General features: G+C 37.4%; 1 long non-coding RNA gene and 1 other non-coding gene across 2 annotated transcripts; both read left to right on the top strand.

Moving 5' to 3' along the window:
- The first annotated feature begins 485 nt into the window (after positions 1-485).
- LOC116524918 lies at positions 486-9,327 on the top strand. The gene is made up of 3 exons (XR_004257523.1): positions 486-498; positions 664-667; positions 9,228-9,327. It is a non-coding gene; the product is annotated as an uncharacterized LOC116524918 (long non-coding RNA).
- LOC116524925 lies at positions 9,226-9,366 on the top strand. Its single transcript, XR_004257525.1, has one exon. It is a non-coding gene; the product is annotated as a U4 spliceosomal RNA (small nuclear RNA).
- Positions 9,367-10,928: the final 1,562 nt, after the last annotated feature.

Genomic DNA, 10,928 nt, shown 5'->3' with positions numbered 1-10,928 from the left:
TGAGGAAATGTGATAGCCTGATTATTTCCAGTATTTGTGGGTATGAGGCTCTAGAGGGTACGAGAGTAAATATGTACAGGACCATGTTTACGAACAAAAGTTGCAAGTCAAATAAAACGAATAAGTTCTTCTGTGCTGGGTGGCCAAGGTGAGGTCAATATCAATATTGGCATTGGCACTGCCAACTCCATGTTTTGCATGATGATAATTAAATCAAGACGTGTTAGTGACAAAAGGCTTATCAAACACAGAATGTTTTAGTATACAGGTTGGTTTGTTTGACAAAAGTGACACCCATCTTCTTTCGCAAAGCTACTGCAAAATTCATATCCGGCCTTGCAAAATTTTATGTTGGCAGCAAAGACTGTAAGGTGCAAATTCATTGGACATTTGACATGCTTATTATTCATCATTAAAATAACGATATTTATTTTCTCAGGAAACAAGGATGCTTACCTTTACCCCACAGAAGCAAAATGTATAACAAAAATTATAACTGTTACCTGGGACTTCAAACATAAACTTATTGAATCTGAAAATATTTTTACACACTAAGAAAAGTACATATGTTGTCCCATTTCCCTAATTGGAAAACTAATATATAACAAGTTTAAAATATATACCAATTTTTCTATTTCTTTAGGTAATTGTAATAGGCATCAGTCAGGTAAAGCCACTCAATACCAAACTCGGATTTCTGAGAGACTAGGTCACTAGCACCTTTTGTGTATGAATATATTTATTGTATGCATTATTCATTATTCATTTTATGTATTCATTATTTATTTTATTTATGCATTCAACTTCTGCCAAATTTTAAAAGGGAATTTTGCTGTCTTAAATTCTTTGCAGAGGAGGGAAAAAGTAGTTTTAACAAAATTCTATTCAGAGTAAATTTCTACATGAGATGACAATATTGAGGTGAGTCTTTTGTTAACCAAGATAAAAAAGAAAATGGGATGTAACCTTTCTGTCGTGATTTGCATAAAACAAAGTATTTGCTTTTATAGCATAGGTAGTGACAATTTTTGAAGCCGTAAACTGAAGGAGAAATTCATCTGTTGCTTTATATGTACATGCATACACACACACACACACACTTCACTTATGTAACAAAGATGGTTGTCAACTGAACCATCAAATCACCTGTGTTACAAATGAGAGAAGCAATTAGGTTCCTTCATGAATTCTTCACAGGGCTTTCAAGGGTGGTGACTGGCTACAGGAAAGTAGAGGTTATTTGTAGTTTATTTCCAGGCTAAATAGATGGTGAAATCTCTTGATTAAAAGATATCATACTTCCTCAATGAATTTCTCATCCATAAAGATTGACTCTTTGTGGGAGAACTTTCCAAATATATTTAAGTGTCACTAATAAAATGTGAAGTGGGTTTCCAAACATATTCAACACTCATTGTGTGTACACCAGGACTCTTACTCATGTAAAAGTTCTGTTTAAGCAGAACCGTAACTGCTTCCTTGGAGCCTACACTCATTTGCTGAAGTTTTTAATCTGGACTATGCCGGCTAATTACATTTCTTCCTCTAAACTGCAGCCCTTCACCTGTTTAGAGATGTTTGCTGTAAGTGGCAGCTCCAGAATTTCAGTGCAGAGAGAGTTCAGGGGTGGTCTTCTGATTGCTGAAGGGGCTGGAGAACTTGCTGTAAACCTACCTCTATGCAAGTGTGCTGTTCTCTTGCCCACTGTGTATTGATTTGTACTGACTCAGAGGAAAAGGTGTTATATAGACTATGAGATTGATCTTTAGCTATTCCCATCCCTAGCCAATTCCTGGTACCATCACTGTCTATCAAAAAAACTTGAAAGTTTACAGGCAGTGCCCCCTGATCTATGGCAAACAAATTAGAATAATTCTACTCCCAGCTCTCCATCACTCAGTTACTTGCAGGGAAAAGCTACAGAGGTACCTCTGTTTGAAGCCATCTGTGAGGGCAATGTCCCTGCAAACCCATGTTGTATCCTAGAAAAATAAGTGGATCAAGGAATCAAGGCCCCCAGGTTAAAAACCAGCAATTAAAGACTTATTAGGTAAAACGGGTGGGTGGGCTGATGGTTCTCATGACTGATGTGTGCCTCTCAAGGACCTCTTACCTGCTGGATCATAACATTGAAGTTTGAGTGTGGTGTAACCTCTTAGAATTGTTGGGGATGCTGGCCATGGAGCACCAACATTTTCCTGAGCCTGCTGTTCATTAAAAAATTCCTCAAATAAACTGTTTTAGCCTCTGAGATGAATGGCATAATTCTAGTTAGATTCTTTCTGATCTTTAAATATATTCCCTGATAGACATGCCCAAATCCATTGTAACAATATTGACAATGACAATAATGATAATGTTCTTTTGTTTGTCCTGTTTGGCAGCATATCAGGGATCTTGACACTTGTTCTTCAAGCATCCCTGAATGGGTGGGGTTAGCACTCTGTGTTACAGCAAACAAAACCGTAGTCCCAATAGGTGGCATGGCTTGTTTTCCATTGTGCAGCTGATACATTGCTATAGCCCTGGGAAAGCTGAAATGCCTCCACCTAAAGGGGGTCCGGGAAGGCAGGTAAAGTTCAAAGGAAGTATTTGGGTCACAGTGCTTGAGAGTACAACTTTCTTTATGAAGGCACAAAGGAGTTCAAGTCTGAAGCCAGAAGGGAGTGCAAAAGGGCAAGAAGAGGCTGAGAGAGGCTGCTGCCCCTGGGAAGTGGTCCAGCCATCTGTTTGGGTCACATTTGGCTTTCTCATTCTTTCTTTTACTGCTCACTCCTCTCCAATCAGGTTTCACAAAATTAGACAAGGTCAAAACTTCTTGTTATTGTGCCCTATGAAGGTCTGGGCTGAAAGACCTAGGTCAGCTCTGCTGCAGGTTTTGGGGAAAGCTCTTTGGCACTTCTATGGAGCAGCTTGCTCTTCCTGGACTGGATTTTCCTCTGCATAAGAGTGGTTAGACTGAGGAAACTAAAGTACTGTGGTATAAGTAAAGACTCCCACCATGGCCCATTTCAAACTACCAACTTGACACCCACTGGCTAGCAAAATTCCTAAAAATTCAACTACTGGCCCTTACGAGTCAGTACAAATTTCTCCAGCATCCAGCACAGCACTGGTTAGCAAGTGTCCAGGGGAGAGCAAGCATTCAGCTTTGTCTCTTGACAGGCATTTTTCACACCACTCCGTCTAGTTCGCCAGGGACTGGCTGTGTAGATATTTAGGGCCAAAGCGTACAGTTACAAAGAGAATACATGGTTTTGGCTTTATCTTTGGTACATTTATTTCCCTTAGAAACCACAAGGAGACCAATGGGTGACACATCAAAATAGAATGTCCAGAATATTCTAATATTCTGATAATTCCCCTTCTCCCAACAAACAAATGTGTGTGTATACGCAATATACTCACAAACATAAACATTCCCACTGTATGAACAACATGTATAAGCTCTTACCTAAGCAGTGCAAATGTTTAAGAGGTTGGGCTTTATGATGAAATCGACATAAATTTGATTCCTAGCTCTTTCTTGTAGACAGGTTGCTTAAACTCTATCTTATCTGTAAATTAGGGGTATTAATAAATGTCTGATAAGGTTGTTCTACAGATTAAATTAGATAATAGTGGTTGAAGGCTTATTAACATCCAATTTTTATTGCAGTTTCTATTTTCTCTATACCTGCCTCAGTAAATTCTCAACTGCTGTCAACATCTTGCCTGCCTGTTCTTTGTGGACACTTGGCGGATAAGCTGCCAAGTACGTACGTGAAGGCGGGGTGACATTTATTTGGTTCCTGTTTAAGCTGATTGATATGGGTGTTGATAATCTTGTGCATTTTTATTTAAATAATTTTCCCACATGTTCAAATAATATACTTGTCACCTCTTACAATCCTGGGAACAGATCTTATCTTCTTTGTCACAAAATGGCACCTGACTGAGTAAACACAAATACAGAATGGAGAGGCTGAGCCTTGCTCACCATTTGAAACCTGATTCAGAAAGGCAAACAGACAACATGGCTGCTAGGCTTAGCCTTCCAGAGCAATTTTAATCAAGAAAGCCATGAGTACAGAAATCTCTAAAGAGCAAATAAAACATTGTTAAATTGACAGAAGGGCTATATTAAATCCTTATAGAAAGAGCAAGAGGGCTGGTGAATATGAATATTTAGAAAGCAAAATAGTCCCTAAGGACCAAGGGTTAGATAGAGATCAACATCTCACCTTCTCCACAACTTGACAAATTCAGCTTTTACAAATTTAGTTTTTATTTGTATCAGTGTGATTTACATGCATAACTTAAAGAATCAAATAATTCAGTGATAAGAAGTACATTGAGTTCGTTTGGCTCGTGCTTTCCGTATTTGCCTCCATATCCTCTAAATAACATGCTTATAATATTCCTTCTTAATTTTTATTTTAGCTTAGATATTATAAATTAACTTCCCAGCATGGGAAATGAGGATTTAGCTGTCTTTCCTCCTCCGCTCCACTTAATCCAGACACGCTTTTGTTCGCCTGGTCCCACAAGATAGCTATGTTTTCACTGTGGCTCGGTTTTCAATATTTATATTACAATGATTATATAAGTGTTATTTGCAGTTGATTGTGTAGTATATTTCCTTCCCTGCACAGTTCACTCATTTTCCAAAAGATTTTTCTTTTGCTTAGTTTTTCTAATAAATATCACTAATTTATCTCCAAATTCTTCCCAAGTAGTGAAAAACCGCCTTTTAATACATTCAAATACAGTAGGTAATTATTGATTTCGTCTTGAAGAAATACCCTCAGAGCCTCCTGAACTGGTCTTATGTAGACAGATTATTCTCTAGATCTCTTGGATGACTGACACTTGGAATCTTCATTTGCCATTATCTTGGGGACTCATTTGCCTGTATTCTGTGTTGGATCCACCGTTCCCTGGATTCCACTTTTGCCTTGGTTTTCTCCCTCTCAGTGTATGCTTTCTCAAATCGCTTCCTAAATGAGGTTATATGATCTGTAATTTTTGAGAACTTTTAAGTTGAAAACATTTTTATGTTACTATACCACTTAATGGATGACTTGGTCAGATATAACATTCTCAGCTTGAAGAATCCGTTTTGAATACATTGTTCAGTTTTCTCCTAGCTTTTAGGGATGCTTTGAAAAGTCTGTTACCTTTCTGGTTTTTGATTCTTTGTATGGAAATATCCTTTCTTCCCCTTTTTCTGAAAGACTTTAGAGATTTCTTTGTGCCCAATGATCTAAAGTTTTATGATGATGTGTTTTGATGTGGATCTATTTTCATTCATTGTGCTGAACCCATTTAATCTGAAAACTCCATCCTTCAATTCTGAACATTTTTTTCCATTTCTTTAATAATGTCTTACCCTCTGTTTTATAGATTCCATTTTTTTCCTGCACTTTATATTTTCAGATGTTATACCTTCTGATATGGTTCATTTATTTTTTTCTATTTTACATCTTTTTTTGTATTTTTTTTTCTGGATTATTTCCTCGGATTTATCTGGAAATCCTCCCACTTAATGTTTTCACTTCAGCTCTCATTCTTAACCTTTCATCCAATGCTCCTTTCCTATATAATACCATTCTTCTTTCATCAATACCAATTTTTCTCTCATCTCTTGGAGCATATTAATAATAGTTTTTAGAAATCTTCATGTCCATGCCTAGGCTGTTCTTTTTGGTCTCAGGATTTCAAAATACTTTCTTCAAATATCTCATATTTAAGTGTGGGGCACTAACAGCTCTGTGTACAGAGAGGACCGTCCATGGGCTTCAATATAGGATTATCTGGCTGGACCATTTCATATCCCAATGTCAGATTTTTTTCCCTGTGGAATGATTCCCCAGAAAAAGTCTCCTACAGCCTCTGCCTTAAGGGTGTGAGCCTGGATGCCCGCATCCCAGAGGTTGTGTGAGGAGAAAGTGTGAATATTTAATCTGTGGTAGGTACACATTTCATTACCCCCTTTTTAATTCAATAACCCCTTTTTAATTCAATAACCCCTTTTCATGGGGCATGGACCCACTTTTCAACTCTGCTCAGTATTCTGCAATCTCTTACCCTCTTAAGAGAAAGAAACCTCCAATATGCCAGGATAGTCACTTAGCTGCCTGGTAAAAGTTAAGGGGTCTCATATATTTCTAAATACACTTTCGATCAATTCTCTTACTTGGACCTCTCTTTTCAGAGGTACCTAATGCTACCCAGCCTGGGATTCTGCAGTGGCTTCTGAGTAAATATAGAAGTCTGTTTACTTTTTTTGCTTAATTTGGCTCATATTTCTCTTGCTTATATTTGAATTATAAGATTTGGAATTATAATTATGCTTTACGGAGTCTACTAATTCAATTCCCATCTGCTTTCCATCTTCCAAAAAGCTCTGCTTTCTTCTGATTTCTGTATCCTTCTGGGTTTCTGCCTTTATTTTTTAGTCCTTAAACTATTGTTCAAATGGAGTTTTGAGACAGAAGTGGAGAAAAACGCATGTGTGCAATTCATGACCTTTAACTGAAAGTCTATATATTTACTTTTCAACATGATTTATCCTCAGTTGCACTCACTGTACAGTTTATTTTTCACCTTTGTATTATTCTTTGTCCACTTTGTCCATTCTTTGTCTTTTTTTTGAACAGAGTCCCACTCTGTTGCCGAGGCTGGAGTGCAGTGGCGCAATCTCAGCTCACTGCAGCCTCCGCCTCCTGGGTTCAAGCAATTCTCCTGCCTCAGTCTCCCAAGTAGCTGGGACCACAGGCGCATTCCACCACCCTTAGCCAATTTTTGTATTTTTAGTAGAAATGGGGTTTCGCCATGTTGGCCAGACTGATCTTGAACTCCTGGCCTCAAATGATCCACCCACCTCAGCCTCCCAAAGTGCCGGGATTACAAATGCAAACCACTGCTCCTAACCTTTTTTTTTTTTTTTCATTCTTTGTCTTTAATGACTAATTAAACCTCATATACAAAATAGCTATTACTAGACAGACCCTGTTCCTTGTGTTGTGGAAACAGCAATATAAGAATAGAACTCTCTCAGTAGATTTTGGTCATGATAAGAAGAAAGTCGTAAGATACTGTAAAGCAGTCATTCTACTGAACTTAAATATACTCTGATTTTTCTCTACTTTCCCATCACCCTTTTGGTTAATCTAAAATTGCCAAAATGTTTGTTTTTCTATATCTTTTAATGCCTACAACATAAAGATAGGTACTTTTTTTTTCCCCATTTATTTATTTTATTGCATTTTAGGTTTTGGGGTACGTGTGAAGAACATGCAAAACTGTTGCATAGGAACACACGTGGCAGTGTGATTTGCTGCCTTCCTCTAAATATTCTTATATTTTAGCTCCAATATTGATCAGCTTCTCTGCCATGCTTTTTCTTCCTCCACTTTATACATAATGGATCTTCTTGATCCTTTTTTCACAACACACACTCATCACGCACATAAGAACAGTCTGTTCTTATCTTTATTTCTGTAGTCCCTAGCTGTAACCAAAGATAAAAAGAGAAAGCCATTGCTCAATGTAAGTGCTTGCTTTAGTAGGAAGGTGCATATGTAACCAGTAGTTTTAAGATAGTATAGTATATGCACTAATAAATGTAATTAAAAATGATTTATTCCTTCTTCAGATCAAGGAAAACTGCCTGAAGATGGTTGCAGCTGAGCTATTTTGAAGAATAATTAGAAGTTGACCAGGCTCTTTCCATTATAATCTCACACAATCAAGTTGTCAGTTAGCTTCCTTATTATGCTATAAGCATATTAATGCAGGGAAAGTGTTTGTGTCACATCTTGAATACTTAATGTCTAGCATGGCGCCTGGCACAGAGTAGAAGCTCAGTGAATGGTGAATGAGTTAGAGATACAGAAGAAACAGAAAGTTGAATTAAATCTGTATTGTTTTCAGAACTTTCCCTGAATTAAAAATAAGAAAAGCAATTGAATAACTTGATTTTCCTATGACATTTTTGATTAATTAGATATAGTTATTTACTGTTTTATTCTTTTCTAATGAAACAATATTTTTAAATTATATTTACTTTTCAAAACTACCTGACAAGGTCTAGTAGCTAGATTGAAATAGGCTGCAGTTGATAAAACCTTGTAAGACACTCGATTATCTCTCTCCTTCCAAAAGGATCCAAATATTGTCGTTTTCAGTCAACTATTAGGTTGGTGCAAAAAAGTAATTGTGGTTTTTGCCATTACTTTTAATGGCACTTTTATATTTGTAGTCCCTTGTTGGAAACAAAGATAAAAATAGAAAGCCCTTGCTTGACAGAAGTGCTTGTTTTACTAGGAAAGTGAGTATGTAACTAATAATTTTAAGATCGTATAGCATAAGCACGGATAAATGCAATTAGTGAATGTTACTATGAAAGTAATCGCCATTACTTTTAATTGCAAAAAGCACAATTACTTTTTTGCACCAACCTAATAAAAATGTAGTGGCTTAATCTAAGATTCAGAACTGACCTCAGTGCAAAGGTTGAGAAATAACACCAGGGAAATAACACTAGAAATTGAGACTGTGGTATTCTGGGTAACTTAACAAGAGCCTGAGTTGGAAACCTTGGTTTCCTGGCTAATGAGATACATATAAGCAGAAAACAACTGCTGAGGTTGCTCATTTATAAAGAGAATTGTTGATCTGGAAGGAAGCTTTCTGTACACATTTATATTCATATTTGTATCCCAGATTTTTTGAAGACAACAGAAGCATCAGTTGAAGATTCCTAAATCCACATATGAGACTCAGAATTGATGCATGCTGCTATACTGTTAATTTAAATATAATTATCTAAAACAAATGGTCAGCAGTCAATGGGACTCTGGTGCCAACTTCTAATTCCTCCTTCTAGAAACTTTGAAGTGCTCCAAGTGCATTTAAGAAGAATAGTTTAGCTGGGCGAGGTGGCTCACGCCTGTAATCCCAGCATTTTGGGAGGCCGAGGCTGTTGAATCATGAGGTCAGGAGTTCAAGACCAGTCTGACCAATACGATGAAACCCTATCTCTACTAAAAATACAAAAATTCGCAAAGGATGAGTGTGTCTGTAGTCCCAGCTACTCGGGAGGCTGAGGCAGGAGAATCACTTGAACCTGGCAGGTGGAGGTTGCAGCAAGCTGAGATGGTGCCACTGCACTTCAGCCTGGATGACAGAGCAAGACTCAGTCTCAAAAACAAACAAACAAACAAAAAGAATAGTTCTGTTAGCTTTGTGCAGTGGCGGTATCATAGCCAATGAGGTATATCCGAGGCACGATTATTGCTAATTGAAAACTTTTCCCGGTACCCGACAATGACAACTTGAAATATAGTTGGCATTGGCAATTTTTGACAGTCTCTATGGAGACAGAATTTAAAAAAAAAAAAAAGAATAGTTCTGTTTAGGTTTAGCCAGGATTTTTCTCTTTCACACTATTAGGTCCTGATGATCCTCTTTCAAAGAGGTCAAAAAAAAGTGTGCGTTCAGGCTCATAGATGCCCCCTACGGGTGACACAGGCAGTCTCAACCTCACTGTAGACCCCATTAATCCCCCTTCACCACTTGGACTCCAAAGGTATTTAACTTTTTCATCTCTTATTATTGGACTATTTGACCCTTATGTTTTTATGATCTGCTTGATACCCAGGACATTCATTAATCATTCAATTTTAAAAAATAATTGTGTTTAATGACAAATTGTGTCATTGGTCAGCAGCATAAGCACAGCACACACTCCATAGCACAGTAGCCTGGGCTCTGGGTTTGAAGCCCAGCAACACACCTCAGAGACTTCAGGAGGTAGGTCACTTAGCTTCTGACTTCAGTTTTGTCTCAGAGCTTGGTATCATGTCTAATTTTTGTAAATCAGAAATAACACATCTTTGTAATTAAGAAAAAATTTGTGATTTTCAGTCTAATGTTTGTAATTCAGAAATGACACATCCAACTTGTCAGTTCTAAAGACTGAATGAAATTATTCACGGATGTACCTATAGCACAGGTGGTAAATATTAATTCATTTTCTTTCTTTTTCCTCCTCCTGCTGTTGGTTGTCATCATCATTGTCATTATTATATTGTTTTATCGCTGCCTTGTCCTAGGTATAGGAGCTCTAAAAAAATTGAACAAGACAAGATGTTTAAACTTGAAGAACTCACACTTCAGTAGTGAAGAGATACAAACAGTGTAACAAGTGGAATAAGAGATTCATTTTAGGACTTATAGGAGCAAACTCATAGGAAAGGAAGGAAAAGTAGGAAGAGTCAGAGGAGCTACTGCCCAGATAATATCCCAGAATTGGAATCTTGTAGGGTGTATGTGCTGGAGTCAATATCAGGCTTTTAAAATATGCTCAGTCTTGTCTCTGAGCTCATAGCTGAATGTCTTAAAAAACTGTTCTTATCTCAACATGTTAAAAGTAATATGTGTTATTTATAATGTTTATAAAAATATGTAGAAGTAAAAGGAGTAGAAAAACCAAGTTATGTTTTCCGCTCTTAGTGTTTAGTATATTCCTTTTCAGTTTTTTTGTTTTCGGGCATGGTGTTTTTTGGTTTGGTTTGGGCCATATTTTATGAAAGAACTGCTTTAAAATCCCCTACCCTAGTCCACAGCTGGTGATCATAGAATGACTTGTTCCCTAGTGCCCTATCTCAGTTACCAGCAACAAAAAGAGGTGCTTTGGTGAAATACTAACACTATCCCATTCCCATTTCCTGGCCAGCATACACGGGAAATACACATGGTGTGCCACTGGGCTATTACTGGAGATGAATGGGATCTGAGTGCTATGAACTGACTTTGCATAGTAGCAAGAGTTTGTTTCTAGAATCGGGGCTCCAAGTGCTTTCCTTCTACCTTGTTTTCCTTCTGTGGTCCTGGAGCCCATGACTAGAGTTATTTTAAGGGAGGGGGGTGAATATTTTGGC

This window comes from Sapajus apella, unplaced genomic scaffold (genome assembly GCF_009761245.1).
Source record: "Sapajus apella isolate SASKATOON/1434 unplaced genomic scaffold, GSC_monkey_1.0 scaffold46, whole genome shotgun sequence".
Classification (NCBI taxonomy): domain Eukaryota; kingdom Metazoa; phylum Chordata; class Mammalia; order Primates; family Cebidae; genus Sapajus; species Sapajus apella.
Note: the sequence above shows the minus strand (reverse complement) of the source record. Positions and strands in the feature narration are given on the sequence as shown.